Source organism: Pleurodeles waltl, chromosome 6 (assembly GCF_031143425.1).
Source record: "Pleurodeles waltl isolate 20211129_DDA chromosome 6, aPleWal1.hap1.20221129, whole genome shotgun sequence".
NCBI lineage: Eukaryota > Metazoa > Chordata > Amphibia > Caudata > Salamandridae > Pleurodeles > Pleurodeles waltl.
This window is the reverse complement of record NC_090445.1, coordinates 208,800,834-208,818,610: the sequence shown is the minus strand read 5'-3', so window position 1 is coordinate 208,818,610 and position 17,777 is coordinate 208,800,834. Positions and strand designations below refer to the sequence as shown.

The following is a 17,777-nucleotide window of genomic DNA, read 5'->3' as shown; positions in this document are numbered from 1 at the left end:
TCAAAATTGTCTCTTTTTAAAGGCAGTAAGAATGATTTCCCCCATCAGACAATGTTCTCCTTCATGGAAATTGAATATTGTCCTTTAACATCTCAGGTGCCCTCCCTTTGAACCTGTACATAAGGTTTCCTTACACCATGTTTACTGGAGAGGTTGTTTCCTGGTCGCTATAAAGTCTGCAGATTGTGTTAGTAAGATACAAGCTCTATGTTCCCATGAACCATACAAAGTTTTTCATAGTAATAGGGTAGTAATGAGAATTCTCCTCAAATTCCTCCCTAAGGTGGTCTCGGATTTGCCTGTTGATCACGTCATTACTAGCATTTTCTTTTTATAATTCCTTGTTTCTATCAGAAAGGTCATTCTGCATACTCGATGTGAGACATTTGTTACAGTATTATCTAGACAAAACCAAAGACTTAGTCAAAAAAGTTGTTTGTCAACTTTGGCCCATTACCGATAGGGTTTGTCACATCAAAATAATCCCTATTTAGGTGAATAGTCTTGCATCTTCCTGTTCTATCAGAAATCAAACAAAACTTTACCTGATAGACTAGACCAAAACCCCATTGAAGCAGAGGGAAAGCGATTAATGCTTTATTACTAAGAAGTAGCTAATCTCTGAGATCTGCAAGGCAGTAACCTGGAGATCAGTTCACAACGTTACAAGACACTACTGTCTTGATTGAGCTTCTAGAGCAAAAGCCCAAGTTGGGCAAGCCTCTTCAAGAAATCTCTTTGCTTAGGTCTATTCCTTTTATCTCTTCCTTCGCTACTTATGGAATAAGCTAGCAATGCAATATAGTGTTTATAAATATCAGTGGAGAGTCCCTTAAAGGAGAATGAATGGTTTCTTACCTTTCATCCTGGTTCTCCTTTAGGTGAATCTTCGTTGACATCGTAAGCAGCCCACTGGCTATTCAGAAAGATAATTAACACTTGTGAGTAATTTCCATGTGTAAATTACTCCTAAACTTTTGAGTAACTTTACTAATTTTAGCTATCCACAAACTCTTAGTGTTACTCAAAAGTGTAGACTTACATGTCTTCCCCCCGCTGAAAAAAGGTGATGGAACCAAATTTACAAGTGTAAGTTACTACTGCAAAAAAAGAAACAATAGTAAGGGCCTAATTACGGACCCACTGTGGTGGTCGGACTGCCGAAACCTTGGCTGTTAGACTACCACATTACGATGCTGGCGGTTGGACCACCAGCACACCACCGCCACCACCAAGTTCAGAGATCCCGATGAGTTGGCAGCTGTGCAAGTCATAGTCAGCCCCAGCAGTGCTGATTTCGACACCGCTGTGCTGATTAGAACTTGCCTTTCCATTGGTCTTTTGGAAAGGCAGGGGCGGGGCCACAGGGTTCCATAGCATGGGATGTGCAGGGCCCCCCCCTATCAGCACCCTCAGAATGTGCACTGTCTGCCATGGCGGACAGTGTGCATTGTGAGGGTACTGGGGCTACCGTTTGTGCGACGGCATTTGCCTTGGCTCTTTCTGAGACAATATGGAGGTAGGGAGTCCGCTGGCTGGGTGACTGCCTCCCCACTGTCATATTGACAGTTTGGGGGTCGGACCGCCAAACTCATAATTTAGTCCTAAATCCAGCAGCACTTGGCCATCAATTAATACTGCCCCACCCTCCATAGAAAATATAAGCAGTAGGGACAAACAAAAATCACCCCATAGACAATAATGTTAAATTTAATTATTTAAAATAGTTAAAAATATAATTTAATGTCTAAAAACAATCTAAAAGGTACATATCAATTAATATAAAACATTTTTATTGTAAAATATTTTTTCAAAGTATTGTGAAATTACTTTTATTGATTGTATTATTATTTCCATACATCATGTTTAATAATTATCAATGCATTTTTACAGATCGGAATTTACTTTTTAATTTAAACATCAGAAACATAATTATAATTTAAAATATTTAAATTAATTTAATGTTTATTTCAAAATTAAATCCATAATACTGCAGCATTTTTTACGTTTTATTCTACATTTACGATAAAATGTTAAAACATTTACATTTAAATTTTACATAAACATATTTTTGTAGGGAACATTTATGGCATAATATTTATCGTTGTACTATTTGCACATGATATGGTGACGTACAACTGCCTGCTACTGCATCCTAGTTATTATATAGAGATGTTCACAGCATCGATCACATACAGCCACAAAAGCAGTACAAGCATTGACAGAATGCTATAAATATCCCAGTCCGACCCTAGGCGTAGTTTATCTGCTCTTGTAGGTCAAAAGTTCAATGTATTTGAATTCTTCTGGATACAGATATCACATTTATTCCATATGCATTTATTGTTTTTAAGAGGTAGGTTTGGTGTTATATCAGCTTGTGTACTTCCCATTAAACCTAACCAAGCCCACCAGGTATAAACGAATACCTTACTTGACGATTTCCCAGAGTGGCTAATCTTGATTCCTAGTATCAGTAGCAGACCTAGCAAGCGGAGATCTATTTAATTATAGTGATTAATTCTGGTGTCACTTGAGTTCCAAGGATAGGGTTTATAGGTTAAGGGATATGTTGATAATGAAATATATATAGAGTTATAGTTAGGACCATGTTTCTCAAGAAGAAGTGTTTTTTTGACTTGCCTATATCTTTGGCATCGTTTGACGAATCTTCACTGAAGTTTCCTAAAAAAAATGGGCCGATGATTCTTGTTGCGCTCAGTAAGTTTCGGGGTGATCCATCTGGGCTGGGAAAAAGGGAGCTGAAAAAACATTGCGTTTCCCATGTTAATTTCCATGGTACCTGTCAACACTTCTACAGCCCGAACCCCTGGACGGAATTACACCAAATTTGGCAGATAGCTAGCTGCCGGTACGCAGATTGTGCTTTTTGTTATTTGTTGTAAATCTGTTAAGTAGTTTAGGGGTGAAAATTCAAATTGAAAGTAGCATAAGCAGTCAGGATGAAGGTACCCTGACCCCAGGGGTGTGATATAGATGTGTTTTATTTGCAAAATTATCACTATTATGGAAAAGTGTGACAGAAAAACCACAGACTCATTTATACACTAATTCACTCACTCGTACATGCACTCAGAGGCTCAGGCGCCCAACACCCACCCACTCAGACCCACCCATAGACTCACACATCCACTTTCAGACTCACTCAAACTCTCACACACCCACCCACATATCCACTGACATAGACAGGCCCTGTGGCCAACCTGCGCTGCGCACGGCCAAAGGCCATGCGTGGCGCAGGGTTGGGTGGTTATGAGGGCTTGGCTGCAAGGCCTGGCTGACAGGCCCAGCCTTGGGGCTGTGCGCGGCGGGGGTTTGGACTAACGTATAGTGATTAAAATGACTTTACGTTAAAAAAAACATAGAAACTCACTGAAAAAAACCCAAAGGTTACTGGGACGTTATACTTAGGTTCTGAATTTACACATACAAAATAATTGAAATTCAGAAGTTATAGTTCTTTCAGGTAACTATAACCCACGCCCTAAGGTAATTATAACTTGCGCTTTCGCCATGCACAGCTAATTACTCCACATATTATGTCATTCATTGATGAGATCTTGTATGGCATCTTTGATATCATTGCAACATTTGCAATAAGAATATTGATAAGAAAACTGTGCATGGCAAGGGTGTGAGTTATAGTTACCATAGAGTGTGAGTTATTGTTACTTGAAAGAAATGTAACTATAACTCCTGAATTTTGATGGTTTGTATGAGTAAATTCAGGACCTAACTATAACGTCCCTGTAACCTTAGTTTTTTTCAGTGAAAAAAATATGTATACATATATATGTATATACATATATATATGTATCTCCTACTGGCAGTTGCCTGTAGATAGTTAAAGTTAGGACCTAGTTTCCATAAGAAAAGCCAATAAGTTTTGCCAATTATTTATTTATTTGAGTTCATTCGGTCTACAAATCTAGGCCATTTAAAATAACAGAGATAACAATCATACATAATAAATAGTGTTTGTTTGGGGAAAAAAAAAAAAAATACGAATAAAATAATAATAATAATAATAACAGTATAAAAACAGTAGTAATCAGGACAGTATTAGAATAAGATCAACAAGACTAGATATTTGATTGTAGATAAAAAGTACAATAAATAAGACATGGGTTAAAATGTTAAGAGAGAAAGGATAAAAACTAGGATATAAAATTCTGTCTAACTTACCAATGTGTGCAAGTGTTTCCCCGTAGGACCTGGTCATCATCAATCCTCATATAGGGGGCAACAGGTTCCTGCTAAGAAATTTCTACTGATACTACTAAAAAATAACAGCTGGGACTCCTTCAGTCGACTAATGTCAAGATGGCTCACATGCCCTTTAAAACAATAAGCCTACGCCGGATGTACCAGGCCTCCTTTGGTAACTGTAATAGCTACCACGGAGGATGTGTTGTATGTACAGATTCTGGTGGCGCTTGCTCTATCATGTAATTACATATTTTTGCAGAGGGGAATGATCCACCTCCCTCTGCCAAATTACTTTAATGCTGTTTGATGAATCTTCACAAAATTTTCAAAACTAGCATGACAGTCAGTTCAGCTGCTGTGTTAAGAGTTTTGGGATGATTCATCAAGTGGAGTTTGAGAAAAAGGGGAGGTCCCAAAACACATTTTCCCCTTGCAATTACCCATGTGTTTTTGAACATTACTACAGCTCGAACAGCTGGATGGAATAACGCCAAATTTGGCAGGAAGGTAGCCCTTCGTCCAGAAAAAGCCCTTTTTGTGATTTGGTGTAAATCTGTTCAGTAGTTTTCGTGTTATTAGCAGAAAAGAAAATTGTATATTTAGGGATGCGGATCCTCTGCATATCCGGATGGATTAGCAGATCCACACGCCAACAGCAATGTTGTAATTGGCTGGCTGCAACCTGAGAAGAAAGTTGTGGCTGTCATTTTATTCACTGGGAGTTGGTTCCCAGCAGGGAAAATAAAATAAAAAAGTGATAGAAGGGGTCAGGGTGGAGGTGCCCTGTCCCCATGGGACTAATGGATGGAGGGACCCCTCATGGGCAAGAAATTGTCCAAAAAGCAGTTTTTTTTTTTTAGCACGTGAGGCTCTGTGGCACACCCACTTACACATGCACACAACCACTTAGAAAACTCACACAACCACTCACACACCCACTCAACCACTCACACACCCATTCACCGACACTCGCAGTCACACACCCAGTCACACACACATACACACCCACATAACTACTCATACACCCATACAGCCACTTACACACCAACTCTCAGACCCACACAGCCAGTCACACACACACTCACGCACCCACCACACACTCATATATCCACTTACACACCCACACAACCACTCACACATTCCCTCACACACCTAGGTTACAGGGACATTATAGTTAGGAAATAGCATTAAAAACCATAGAAATTAACAGAAAAAAAGGTTACAGGGATGATATAGCTAGGAAATAACATTTTAAAAACTTTAGATGTTTACTCACTGTGCACTGCTAATTACCCCACACACTACATCACTCATGACTTCTTCTAAAACATAGATGATAATATGACTGCAACATTTGCAGTGAAATTATTGATGAGAAAACTGTGCATGGTGGGGTTGTGAGTTAGAGTTACATTAGGGCTCGAGTTATAGTTACTTGAGACAACTATAACTTCTGAATTGTTATGCTTTTGTGTGTATAAAATCTTAACCAAACTATAGCGTCCCTGTAACCTTTGATTTTTTTTCACTTAATGTATATAGCGGATGATACACAAAATATATGTGAAAAAGTAACATGAAAGAAGTGAAAATGAGGGAAAACTAAGAAGAAAGAGGAGAAAGTGGATTAAAAAAATAACATAAAAGGAACAATAGTAAGTTAAAAGTAAGGATAGGGCAAACAAAATATGGAGTAGAAAGGAAGGACAAAGCAGTAGAAATTAAGGAAAAGAAAGCAGAGAACATATTTAGAGATATAATAAATATTATTTGAGGTCAGTAGTTTTCTAAAATAGTAGTACATCTTACAAAACATAACTTTAAAAAAATATGAACGCTTGTTCTAATACTTTTTCAGGAATAACAATGATGCCACTCAATATAGGTATGTGTGTGCGGATGTTTTTCTCACTCACAAGCGGTGGTAGCTTTATCCTGTTGTAATTGTTTTTTGGTCCGACACTTAGACCCTCATTATGAACATGGCGGTCTGGACAGCCATGCCGACGGTGGCGGTAATTGCCGCCAGCAGCATGGCAGTCCAGACCGCCATATAATGAACGTGGCTGAACCGCCACATTTGAAACGCCACTTCTGCCACAAGGCAGCCTTGCGGTCGTGGCGTTTCTGATCCGACTGGGCAACGCTGCAAGCAGTGCTGCCCACCAGATAATGATTCGGATTCCATCAGCCTTTTCCTGGCGGTTTACACTGCCAGGGAAAGGCTGGTGGAATGAGTGACTTAGGGCCCCCATGCACAGCACCATCGCGCATTTCACTGGCCGATTTAGGGGCAGTGAAATGCGTGACGGGTGCTGCTACACCCGCTGCACTGCTACATTGCCTCTGGCCGTCAATGTTCAGGCCCTGCATCCAGCTGGGCCAGCTGGTGGAAACACTGTTTCCACCCGCCGGCCCATCTGGATGCTTATTATGTGGCCGGCGGGGGGTTCTGCGCACTGGCGGTCTTCTGTTGACCGTCAGCGCCGATCTCTGCGATTTTCCCTGCCGAGATCGTAATGACCCCCTTAGTCTGCATAGAACTGAGATATTGGAATTGGTATATGTTGGACCTGGCCCTTTTTGCAGGGCCATCCATAAACTTTTTGCCTCCTTCCTCCTATTTTGTCTGACCAGTTTTTGTTGGGTTTATGACCCTGGACACTTTACCACTGCTAACCAGTGCTAAAGTGCATATGCTCTCTGTGTAAATTGTATTAGTGATTGGTTTAACCCTGATTGGCATATTTTATTTACTAGTAAAGTGCATTTGAGATGACAAGGGCCTGTAAATCAAACACTACTAGTGGGCCTGCAGCACTGATTGTGTCACCCACATGAGTAGCCCTGTGAACATGCCTCAGACCTGCCACTGCAGTGTCTGTGTGTGCAGTTTTAAACTGCCAATTCAACCTCTCAAGTGTGCCCACTTGCCAGGCCAAAACCTTCCCTTTTACTACATGTAAGGCACCCCTAATGTAGGCCCTAGGTAGCCCCAAGGGCATGGTGAAGTGTATGTTAAAGGTGGGGCATGTACTGGTGTGTTTTACATGTCCTAACAATGAAATACTGCCAGATTTGGTTTTCACTGTTGCAAGGCCTATCTCTCTCATAGGTTAACATGGGGGCTGCCTTTAAGTATCCTTCAAATGCAGTTTCCTTTTGAGAGCAGATAGAAATTTGCAGTTTAGGGTCTCTGAATGCACAATTTAAGAATACATCTTTTACTGAATTTGGTTTTCATATTGTTAGTTTGAAAATGCCACTTTTAGAAAGTGGGCATTTTCTTGCTTAGACCATTCTGTGCCTCTGCCTGCTTGTGTATTCCACATCTGGGTCAGACTGACAGTTGGGCTGTTGTGAATTCCCTCTAGACAGTGACACAAAGGGAGCTGGGGTGTAGCCTCTATATCCTGATGGGCCATCTGGGATGGAGTGGAGGGAGGGGTGGTCACTTACACCTGAAAGGGCTGTGTCTGCCCTCACACAATGCAGTCTCCTACCCGCTGGAGTGTGTCTGGGGCCAGGCCTGGACAATGGATCTTGTGAACAACAGAAACTTTCCTTTGAAGTATGTCTACTTCAAAGGCAGAAAGGAGTATAAGTAGTGGTCCCAAAACCCCAGAATTTTGGAATCTTTTCTGGACCAAGAGGAACCTCTGCCAAGGAGAAAAGCTGAAGAGCTGGAGGAGGAGTACTGCCCCTTTGCTGTGTGTGTTTTGCTGGGTTGGCCTGCAGTTGCTGCTGCAGTTTTATAAGAGGGCAAAGAGTGAACTTTGCTGTGTATCCTGCTTCTGAAAGTTCTCCAAGGGCTTGGAGTAGAGCTTGCCTCCTATTGGAAGTCACAGGGATACTAAAGACTTCAGTTTCATCTGCCTACAGCACTAGGAACTGTGTGTTTTGTGCTGTTCAAGAAGTAAAAGCACCACAACACCGCCAACGACGCCCCTGGCCTGCACTTTTACCTGCGTACGTCGCACAGAGCCGCACTGCCCGCTTAACACCGCAACCCTGGTCTCACTGACGCTGCCATCTGACCCCGCCACCGAGCCGCTGCTTGCACCTTGACCTGTGGGCCCTGCACTCCTGCATCGCCTTGCCCACACCGCAGCCCAGGCATCCCCGACGCTGCTGAAACCAGTGCTGCTGCCTACACCGTGGCCTGTGGACACCGCTCGTGAGGTACACGAAGCACAGCCCCGTCCTGCACTGCGGCCCCAGTTCACCAATGCTATTGACTCCAGTGTTGTCACCAGGCATTCCTGTCTGCACCGCAACCCGTGGACGCCGCACGGAGACCATCCCGCACTGCCGACTTAGGCCTACTAACGACGGCGCTTCAGCAACGACGATGCCACTGCCTGCACCATGACCCGGTGACACCACATGTCGCACCGCCCTACTTCACACCGCAGCCCTGGTATCACAGACGCCACTGGACGCCGTCACCAAGCCGCTGCCTGTACTGTGAACTGTGAGCACCGCATGTTGCATTGTCCCGCTTCGCACTTCAGCCCCGACGCCATCCATGCCAGCACTCCTGACTTCACCAGCCCGTAGTTCTATCTGCAACATGTGTGACTTCAAGAGCACGACGACACCCGCAGCGACCTCCGGAACCGACATCACGACGCCAGCGACGCAGCTCTCCGGACCTCATCGTGAGGATCACGACGCCCTGCATTTCCAAGGTACTGTTTGTGGGTCTTCCTGACACCGTAGCTGGCCCGCGACGCCGCAGCCGGCCTGAACTATTGGATTCGTTGTTCACAACGCTGTGATCGCCTCAGATGGAGCTATTGACTTCAAGGAACTGTCTTTTTAAGTACTTCTTGCTAAATTCATATCTTTGTGTATGTTGCATTGTTCTCGTTTTGGTCTTCTTTTACATAGATACATTTGTAGTGTTTTCACTGTATTACTGTGTGTTATGTGTAAATGCTTTACACATGGCTTCTGAGCTAAGCCTGACTGCTCGTGCCAAGCTACCAAGGGGGTGAGCAGGGGTTAAGTGAGTTAGGTATCTCCCTTATCCTGCCTAGAGTACGGGTCCCTACTTGGACAGGGTGCAAACTGATTGCCAACTAGAGACCCCATTTCTAACAGTATACCTTTTCAATACAATACAGGAGTTCATTACTTGGGAGTCCTCTACCATTTATTGTATTTTGTCAAACTAACAAGTCTCTGGTTATGAAATAGTGGAACTGACCTGTGTGAGAGACACTATTGAATATATACAGATATTGTTAGCATTTTTTTTGGTTTTCTCATTTGTTCCTTTTTTCTTAAGAATTCCCTATTCAGCACAAATGTTGCTCTAAATATACACACTTTTCCACTGAATATGGTATGTGTTGCTTTGTAGTTCCTCTGGTTTAGTCTTGCTCTGCATGATATTAGGATGGTTACACATTCACCACTTGGGACTGTGGTTGACTGTCACTATTTGTCATCACAATTTTTCACTGGTTTTGCTGTTTTTTTCGACCTGGAAATTCTGGTACACTGCAATCACGCCTTGCATGTAGGCTGTATCTTCTAACCATATATAACCTCGCCATCGAGCATTATGGAGATAACAGGGCAATAATGTAGGGAAATGCCTCCCTTGGCATGGTTACCCCCTAACCTTTTGCCTTTTGTTGATGCTAGTTATGATTGAAAGTGTGCTGGGATCCTGCTAACCTGTACCTTTGTTCCCACAATTGGCCCAGCCCTGGCACACAGATAAGACCCTTGTAGCTGGTACCCCAGATACCAAGGGCCCTGTGGCCAGGAAAGGTCTCTAAGGGATGCAGCATGTATTATGCCACGATGGGGACCCCTCACTCAGCACATGCACACTGCCTCATAGCTTGTGTGTGCTGGTGGGGAGAAAATGACTAAGTCGACATGGCACTCTTCCAGAGTGCCATGTCCTCAACCAACTGCCTGTGGCATAGGTAAGTCACCCCTCTAGCAGACCTTACAGCCCTTATAGAGGGGGCACTATACCATAGGTGAGGGCATAGTTACATGAGCATTATGCCCCTACAGTGCCTAAGCCAAACCTTAGACATTGTAAGTGCAGGGTAGCCATAACGAGTATATGGTCTGGGAGTTTGTCAAACACGAACTCCACAGTTCCATAATGGCTACACTGAAATCTGGGAAGTTTGGTATCAAACTTCTCAGCACAATAAATCTACACTGATGCCAGTGTGGGATTTATTGAAAAATGCACACAGAGGGCATCTTAGAGATGCCCCCTGTATACCAGTCCAAACTCCAGTGTTAGGCTGACCAGTTCCTGCCAGCCTGCCACAACCAGACGGGTTTCTGTCCACATGGGGTGAGTGCCTTTGTCACTCTGTGGCCAGGAACAAAGCCTGCACTGGGTGGAGGTGCTTCTCACCTCCCCCTGCTGGAACTGTAACACCTGGTGGTGAGCCTCAAAGGCTCATGCCTGTTGTTACAAAGCCCCAGGGCATCCCATCTAGTGGAGATGCCCGCCCCTCTGAACACAGCCCCCACTTTTGGCGGCAAGTCCGGAGGAGATAATGAGAAAAATAAGGAGGAGTCACCCTCCAGTCAGGACAGCCCCTAAGGTGCCCTGAGCTGAGGTGGCCCCTACCTTAAGAAATCCTCCATCTTGGTTTTGGAGGATTCCCCCAATAGGAATAGGGATGTGCCGTCCTCCGCTCAGGGACTAGGCACAAAGAGGGTGTAGCCACCCTCGAGGACAGAAGCCATTGGCTACTGCCCCCCCAGACCTAAACACACCCCTAAATTGAGTATTTAGGGGCGACCCTGTACCCAGGAAATAAGATTCCTACAACCTGAAGAATTAAGAAGGACTGCTGACCTGAAAGCCCCGCAGAGACGATGGAGACGACAACTGACTTGGCCCCAGCCCTACCGGCCTGTCTCCAGACTCAAAGAACCTGCACAGCGATGCATCCAGCGGGACCAGTGTACTCTCAGGACTCAGAGGACTGACCTGCACCTAAAGGACCAAGAACCTCCAGAGGACAGTGGCTCTGTCCAGAACCAACAACAAAGCAAGCAACTTTAAAGAGACCCTAAATTCCGTCCAGAAGCGTGAGTCTTCCCACTCTGCACCCGACTTCCCGGCTCGAGTTCAGGACAACCAACACTTCAGAGAGGACTCCCAGGCGACTCCAATGACGTGGACACCCTGAGTCAACCTCCCTGCACCCCCACAGAGATCCAGAGGCTCCCCCTGACCGCGACTGCCTGGTAACAAAGGAACCCGACACCTGGACCAAGCATTGCACCTGCAGCCCCCAGGACCAAGAGGAACCACCTACCAGTGCAGGAGTGACCAGCAGGCGGCCCTCATCCTAGCCCAGTCTGTGGCTGGCCTGAGAAGCCCCCCTGTGCCCTGCCTGCATCGCCAGAGTGACCCCCGGGTCCCTCCATTGTTTTCTATGACAAACCCGACACTTAATTTGCACACTGCACCCGGCCGCCCCTGTGCCACGGAGGGTGTATTTTGTATCCCTGTGTGTGTGTCCCCAGTGCTCTACAAACCCCCCTGGTCTGCTCTGTGATGACGCAGGTACTTACCTGCTAGCAGACTGGAACTGGAGCACCCCTGTTCTCCATAGGTGCCTATGTTGTTTGGGCCCACCTTTGACCTCTGCACCTGACCGGCCCTGTGTTGCTGGTGCTGTGGCTTTTGGGTTGACTTGAACCCCCAGTGGTGGGCTGCCTATGCCCAGGAGACTGAACTTGTAAGTGCTTTACTTACCTGAAAATCTAACTATTACTTACCTCCCCCAGGAACTGTTGATTTTTGCGGTGTCCACTTTGAAAATAGCTTATTGCCATTTTTGCCAAAACTGTGTATACTACTGTTTTAAATCAATGTTCTATACTTACGTGTGTGAAGTACCTTACAATTTATGTACTTACCTAAAATTTAAATCTTGTGGTTCTAAAATTAATTAAGAAAATAATATTTTTCTATATAAAAACCTATTGGCCTGGAGTTAAGTCTTTGAGTGTGTGTTCTCATTTATTGCCTGTGTGTGTACAACAAATGCTTAACACTGCCCTGTGATAAGCCTGCTGCTCGACCACACTACCACAAAATAGAGCATTGGTTTTATCTAATTTTGCCACTATCAACCTCTAAGGGGAACCTTTGGACTCTGTGCACACTATTTCTCACTTTGAGATAGTATATACAGAGCCAACTTCCTACATTGGTGGATCAGCGGTGGGGTCTAAGACTTTGCATTTACTGGACTACTCAGCCAATACCTGATCACAGAACAAAATTCAAAAAATTGTTATTAGAAATTGATTTTTGCAATTTGACTATTTTTCTAAATTTTTAAAAGTCCTGATAGGGTCTTGTGTAAGTCCCTGTTAGCATTTCTTTTGAAGTTTAAAAGTTTGTAAAAGTTAGGATTTAAGTTTTAGAAGTAGTTTTTAGATTCTTAAAGAGTAATCCCAATTTTTAGAGTGATAATAAGTCAAACAGAGGAGACAGTGATGGAACTCATCCTCACACCTCACCTGCATCTAGGGATGTCAGAGTTAAGGTTTCTCTGTAAAACAAAAAACATAAAAACTGGGTCCAACCCTACCAAGGCAGAGCTCCAGGAGCTCTTGGCAGAGTTCACAAGGGTCCACCCCTCTGATTTGGAGGACGCACCTTCAGATGGGGAAATGAGTGAACCGGAGGAAGAACTCACCCATCCTGTCCTAATTAGGGAGAACAGGGTTCACAGAACCCTAACTCCACAAATCATAGTCCGAGAACCTGGTTCTTCCACAGGGGTGACCAGTTCCTCTGTAAGCATTGAGGACAACCTCAATGAAGAGGACATCCTGTTAGCCAGGTTAGCCAGGATGGCCAAGCGATTGGCTTTGGAGAAGCAGCTTCTCGCCATAGAAAGGGAATGAAAAGAAATGGGTTTAAGTCCCTGTGACAGGTCCAGTAATAATGGAGGCTTTCAGGCATATTGTATGGGTTATTACGCTTCTATTTCTGATTATATTCTTTCCACACTGCTGTTTTCCTTCTTTTCTTGCATTTTCTTTTGTAATTTCTTGTTGGGAAATCTTCCTGGGTTTGTTCTGGTTCTTGACTCTGTTTCTTCTTTCTTCTCTCTTTGATTTTAGGTGGGCATCTCAGAGATCAGCTATGGAGGTTACAGGAAAGAAGAAGAAATAGAAGGCCATTTAGAACATAAGTTTTGTTCTCTTTATCTTTTCCCTTACTTTTCCTGTCCTCTTTTATGTATTTCTCTCTGTTGTCTCTTTTCATTTCTCATGTCCTCCGTTTCTTCTTTACTGCCCTGTTTTCAAAAATACTTTTCCTTTTCTTTTCTTTCTTTCTTTGTTTGTTTCTTTTTTTCTTTCTTTCTCTGTTGGCTCTGTATATACTATTTCAAAGTAAGAAATAGCGTGCACAGAGTCCAAGGGTTCCCCTTAAGGGTAAGATAGTGGCAAAAGTAGACCATTCTAATGCTCTGTTTTGTGGTAGTGTGGTCGAGCAGTAGGCTTATCAGAGGGTAGTGTTCAGCATTAGTTGTACACACACAGGCAATAAATGAGGGACACACACTCAAAGACTTACTCCAGGCCAATATGTTTTTATTTTGAAAAATATATTTTCTTAGTTTATTTTAAGAACCACAGGTTCAAGATTTACAGTTAATACTTTAAATGTAAGGTACTTCACTTAGATACTTTAGGAACTTTGAATGAAAACAATATCATGTACAGTCTTTGTAAAAATGGCAATAAGCTATTTTCAAAGTGCACACTTAGTCCAAAAATCAACAGTTCCTGGGGGAGGTAAGTAAAGGTTACTTTTGAAGGTAAGTAAAGGTTAGTTTTGAAGGTAAGTAAAACACTTACAAGTCTCAAGTTTGGGGCATAAGCAGCCCACTGTTGGGGGTTCAAGTCAACCCCAAAGTTACCACACCAGCAGCTCAGGGCCAGTCAGGTGCAGAGGTCAAAGAGGTGCCCAAAACACATTGGCGCCTATGGGGAACAGGGGTGCTCCGGTTCCAGTCTGCCAGCAGGTAAGTACTTACGTCCTCGGAGGGCAGACCAGGGGGGGTTTGTAGAGCACCGGGGGGACACAAGAAGGCACACAAAGTACACCCTCAGCGGCACAGGGGCGGCCGGGTGCAGTGAGCAAAGCAGGCGTCGGGTTTTAGATTGAAAACAATGGAGGGAGCCAGGGGTCACTCTAGCGTTGCAGGCAGGCACAGGGGTGGGGGGCATCTCGGGACAGCCACCACCTGGGATAGGCAGAGGGTCGCCTGGGGGTCGCTCTTGCACTGGAGTTCGGTTACTTCAGGTCCTGGGGGCTGCGGGTGCAGTGTTGGTTCCAAGAGTCGGGTCCCTTGTTACAGGCAGTCGCGGTCAGGGGGAGCCTCTAGATTCTCTCTGCAGGCGTCGCTGTGGGGGCACAGGGGGGTCATCTCTGGTTACTCACGGTCTCGCAGTCGCTGGGGAGTCCTCCCTGAGGTGTTGGTTTTCTGCAGGTCGAGCCGGGGGCGTTGGGTGCAAAGTGTGAAGTCTCACTCTTCCGGCGGGAAACGTGAAGTCTTTGAAAGTTGCTTCTTTGTTGCAAAGAAGTTGCAGGTTTTGAACAGGGCCGCTGTTCACAGGAGTTTCTTGGTCCTGTAGTCCAGGGCAGTCCTCTGAGGCTTCAGAGGTCGCTGGTCCCTGTCGGATGCGTCGCTGGAGCAGGTTTTCGAAGTTGGAGACAGGCCGGTCGTCTTCCTCCTTCTCTGCAGGCTTGTAGGTCAGCAGTCCTTCTTCTTTCTTCAGGTTGCAGGAATCTGATTTCCTGGGATCTGGGGAGCCCCCTAAATGCTGAATTTAGGGGTGTGTTTAGGTCTGAGAGGGCAGTAGCCAATGGCTACTGTCCTTGAGAGTGGCTACACCCTCTTTGTGCCTACTCCCTGTGGGGAGGGGGGGCACATCCCTAATCCTATTGGGGGAATCCTCCAAACTCAAGATGGAGGATTTCTCAAGGCACGGGTCACCTCAGCTCAGGACACCTTAGGGGCTGTCCTGACTGGTGGGTGACTCCTCCTTGTTTTTCTCATTATCTCCTCCAGCCTTGCCGCCAAAAGTAGGGGCAGTGGCCGGAGGGGCGGGCATCTCCACTAGCTGGGATGCCCTGGTGCGCTGTAACAAAAGGGGTGAGCAGGTGTTACAGTTACTTCAGGGGGAGGTGAGAAGCACCTCCACCCAGTACAGGCTTTGTTCCAGGCCACAGAGTGATAAAGACACTCTCCCCATGTGGCCAGCAACATGTCTGGTGTGTGGCAGGCTAGCAGGAACTGGTCCGCCTACACTAGAATTCAGGTATGTTTTCAGCGGGCATCTCTAAGATGCCCTCTGGGTGTATTTTATAATAAATTGCACACTGGCATCAGTGTGCATTTATTGTGCTGAGAAGTTTGATACCAAACTTCCCAGTTTTCAGTGTAGCCATTATGGAACTGTGGAGTTTGTGTTTGACAAACTCCCAGACCATATACTCATATTGCTACCCTGCACCTACAATGTCTAAGATTTTGCTTAGACATTGTAGGGGTATAGTGCTCATGCACATATGCCCTCACCTGTGGTATAGTGCACCCTGCCTTAGGGCTGTAAGGCCTGCTAGAGGGGTGAATTACCTATGCCACAGGCAGTGTGAGGTTGGCATGGCACTCTGAGGGGAGTGCCATGTCGACTTAGTCATTTTCTCCCCACCAGCACACACAAGCAGTGAGGCAGTGAGCATGTGCTGAGTGAGGGGTCCCTAGGGTGGCATAAGACATTCTGCAGCTCTTAGAGACCTTCCCTGGCATCAGGGCCATTGGTACCAAGGGTACCAGTTACAAGGGGCTTACCTGAGTGCCAGGGTTGTGCCAATTGTGGAGACAAAAGTACAGTTTAGGGAAAGAACACTTGTGCTGGGGCCTGGTTTGCAGGGTCCCAGCACACTTTCAAATCATAACTTGGCATCAGCAAAGGTGAAAGGTTATGGGGTAAGGAGGCATTTTCTTACACTCCCCCTAGAGAGTGGCCGTAGGAGCCACTTATCGGAAGGATATCAAGCTAAATAGTTGGCATTGGAAAGAAGGGATCCAGGCGAGTGCTGTATGTGGAATGAAAAAGATTGCAGGGATAAGAACCATCTAAGTATACGAGCATTTTTGTCTTTGTGTTTCGATAATCAGGTTAAGGGAGCATGATCCGTAAGAAGAGTAAAAGATTGTCCTGATAGATAATATCTAAGCGATTCAATGGCCCACTTTATTGCGAGACATTCCTTTTCCACTTTGGGATAGTGCCTTTCCAGGGGCAAGAGTTTTATGCCAAGATACACAATGGGATGGTACTGTCCGTCCTCGCCTATTTGAGACAAAACAACTCCTAACCCTTGATCAGAAGCATCGGTTTGGACTTGGAAGGGTCTGTGAAAATCTGGGCAACGTAAAATAGGTTCAGTAGTGAGTAAGTGTTTTAACCGTAGGAAAAGTTATTTCTCCAAATCAGTTAGTTGGGGTATTTGATTAGGTCGGTTCTTTTCAAGTAGGGCAGTAAGAGAAGGCGCGATATCGGAAAAATGAAGAATTAATCACCTATAATACCCAACCATGCCCAGGAAAGCTCTGACATATTTTTTCCGTTTTGGAACAGGGATTTGTGTAATAGCGTCCACCTTTTCCATTTGTGGTTTCAGGGTTCCATGTCCTATTACATATCTTAAATAATTGATAGTATCCTGCCCTAATTTGCACTTTTCTGGATTTGCTGTTAGTCCTGCCTGTTGAAGTGGTTTTAATATGCTAGACAAGTGTGAGATATGATCCTCCCATGTTTCAGTGTATATGACGATATCATCTAAATATGCAGCCGCATAATCGTGAAAGGGGCGTAACACCATATCAATTAATCTCTGGAAAGTGGCTGGTACTCCAGGTAAGCCAAAAGGCAGTACTGTGAAGTGATATATAACCTGAGGGCATTGCAAAAGCTGTTTTCTCTTTTTATCACTTTCCTCTAGTGGAATCTGCCAGTATCCCTTTGCTAAGTCAAAATCAGTCATATATCGCTCCTTCCCTAACTGCTCTAGGAGATCATCTATCCGAGGCATGGGGTATGTATTGAAATGGGAAAGGGCATTTACTTGTCTAAAATCGATGCAGAACTGAATAGAGCCATCTGGTTTAGGGACCAGGACTATAGAGAAACACCAGGGGCTAGATGAGGGTTCAATAATCCCCGCTTTTAACATCTCCATAACTTCCTTTTCGACCAACTGTTTTCTGGATTCTGGTATCCGGTAGGGTCTTTGTCGGGACACACAACTGTCTAGAGAATGAATATGATGTTTTATAAAATGGGGCCTACCCGGTATTTTTTAAAAGACTTCTGAATTTGTATGCACTATATCTTCTAAATGAGAATATTGTGCAGGAGTGAGGCTAGTACCAAAATGTGGCATATTTTTCTGTTCGGATGTCGGAATAGTAGGATACATGGGTATTTCTGTCTCAGAACAGGTAGTAATG

The 17,777-nt window shown here is 44.7% G+C and overlaps 1 long non-coding RNA gene across 2 annotated transcripts in view; it reads left to right on the top strand.

Moving 5' to 3' along the window:
• LOC138299539 (uncharacterized) overlaps nt 1-17,777 on the top strand; it is a 425,958-nt gene that overhangs the window by 370,767 nt on the left and 37,414 nt on the right. The gene's annotated exons all lie outside the window — the stretch shown is intronic.